Raw genomic sequence first — 2,500 nt, forward strand, 5'->3', positions numbered from 1 at the left:
CGGTTTCCAAGACAGATGTTCATCAAGGACTACACCGAGGAAGACCGTTGCCTTAACCTGTTCGATTCTCTGGTCATTTATGCATATTTGCATTGGAAAATGATACCTTTTCTGTCTAGGCTTAAATAACATAAAGTTTGTTTTCTTCAGGTTTAAGGAGAGTTTGTTTGCCTTAAACCAAGTGGATAATTTATTAAGTACGGAATTAAGTGATTCTGCCAGGTATACAGGATCTTTATGGGAAATAAATAAATTAGTATCATCAGCGAATAAAAGCAGCTCGACGAGCGTCGATACGTTATTTAAATCATTAATATAGAGCAAGAAAAACAAGGGGCCTAAAATGGATCCCTGGGGGACACCACAGCAGATAGTTTGAGGAGAGGAACATTGACCATTAAATTGAACGAATTGCAACCTGCTGGAGAGGTAGCTTCTAACCCAGTCTAGAGCCACGCCACGTATACCATAGTGTTCGAGTTTGTCAAGCAGAATATTATGATCGACTGTATCAAAGGCCTTAGAAAGATCAAGGAAAACGCCAACGGCATGTTCATTGCGATCAAGAGCAAGAGAGATTTTTTCATGTAGGTCAATCAATGCTAACGAAGTTGAATGATTTTTCCTGAAGCCAAATTGATTATCACATATAATTTCTAGTTTACTTAAATAATTATAAAGACGGTTATAAACAACCTTTTCAAGAAACTTAGAAAAGCTAGGGAGAATCGAGATCGGTCTATAGTTCGAAAAGAGTGATCGATCACCAGCTTTAAAGAGTGGTATCACGCATTGGAAATTTCCGATAGCTCATTTGGAGTCACTGGAAAAAACACCGATTGACAAAAGTGACCAGAGAGAAAACTGCGGTGAGAGACAGACGAGTGAAATTCTTTGGCTAGATTAGGTCCGATACTAGAAAAATAACTACAGAATCTATTAGCGATGTCTACTGGATCCGTAATTTCTTGGTTGTCAACTTTAAAGATGGAATTGATTTTAAACGCTTTCTTTTTTTGTCTTAATAATTTCGTTTAGAACCCTCCATGTAGCTTTGGCATTTGATTTAGAAGCATCGATTTTCTTTTCGTAATATATGCGTTTAGCGATTCTTAATGAGTGATTCAATTTGTTTTTGTAATCTTTATAACGAATTTCATAATGCAAAGATTGATTATTGAGATACTGTCTATATAACTTATTTTTCGTTCTTATCGACTTCAGAAGTCCTTTCGATAACCAAGGCTTTCTCAGGTAATTGCTCACATTAGTTTTTTTTAAAGGAAAACATGAGTCATATGCCGTAGAGTATTGTTTGAAAAAGCTGTTATAGGCATTATTTGGATCATCAAAAGTGGCATACTGAGACCAGTCAATTCTCTCCAAATGCGATAGAAACCTAGTTGTGTTGACTTGATTTACATCTCGAACAAAAACAGTTTCATTAGATGCTGAGTTTGAGGTATCGAAATGAATAGAAAATATAGGCAGATGGTCAGAAATGTCAGTGAAAAACAGTCCACTCCTGGATCTATCGAAAAATTGGTTGACGAAAATGTTGTCAATTAAAGTTGCCGAGTGACAAGTTATTCTTGTAGGGTGCGTAATCAATGGAAAGAACATATTTGAATATAGCGCATCTAAAAATTCACCAGTAACGGAATGACATTGGTGGCTCATTAGATTTAAGTTAAAGTCACCCATTAAATAACATACCTTATTTTCGTTTGAGATCTTACTTAACAGATAATTAGTGTTACTTTCGTAATACAATAATTCGCTTGCCTATATTAAGCCGCGATTCGCGCATTATTTCCTTTTGTTCATTTAGCCAATCGCACCGCTGTACAAGCTTGCATGATTGTTTTAAGTGATCGGATTTCGCCTTTGAGAGTCACGTAGTTTTTACACAAGGCGGACTGTTGCAACGCTACTTGCTGGTTACAAGCTATTTCAAGTACTTCTACCCTTTTTATCAGTCACCCATTAAATAACATACCTTATTTTCGTTTGAGATCTTACTTAACAGATAATTAGTGTTACTTTCGTAATACAATAATTCGCTTGCCTATATTAAGCCGCGATTCGCGCATTATTTCCTTTTGTTCATTTAGCCAATCGCACCGCTGTACAAGCTTGCATGATTGTTTTAAGTGATCGGATTTCGCCTTTGAGAGTCACGTAGTTTTTACACAAGGCGGACTGTTGCAACGCTACTTGCTGGTTACAAGCTATTTAAAGTACTTCTACCCTTTTTATCAGCTACCATAGTTACTCGGAGCCAGACTAAAGTAAGTCGTTTTTATTCATATTTTCGTTATTATAGCCATTAGTTTATTATCGTAATGTGGCATGATAATTTTAGTTTTTACTTAGTTTTGCATCGCAATGCCACGTGCGCGTAAGTCAACTAATATATCTAAGGCGTTGTCTCATTTAGGCTTTTTTCTTTTGCTTTCTAGTTCGAACCACAACAACATAACAAATTTTCAGCACTACA

Source organism: Montipora foliosa, chromosome 2 (genome assembly GCF_036669935.1).
Source record: "Montipora foliosa isolate CH-2021 chromosome 2, ASM3666993v2, whole genome shotgun sequence".
NCBI classification, from domain to species: domain Eukaryota; kingdom Metazoa; phylum Cnidaria; class Anthozoa; order Scleractinia; family Acroporidae; genus Montipora; species Montipora foliosa.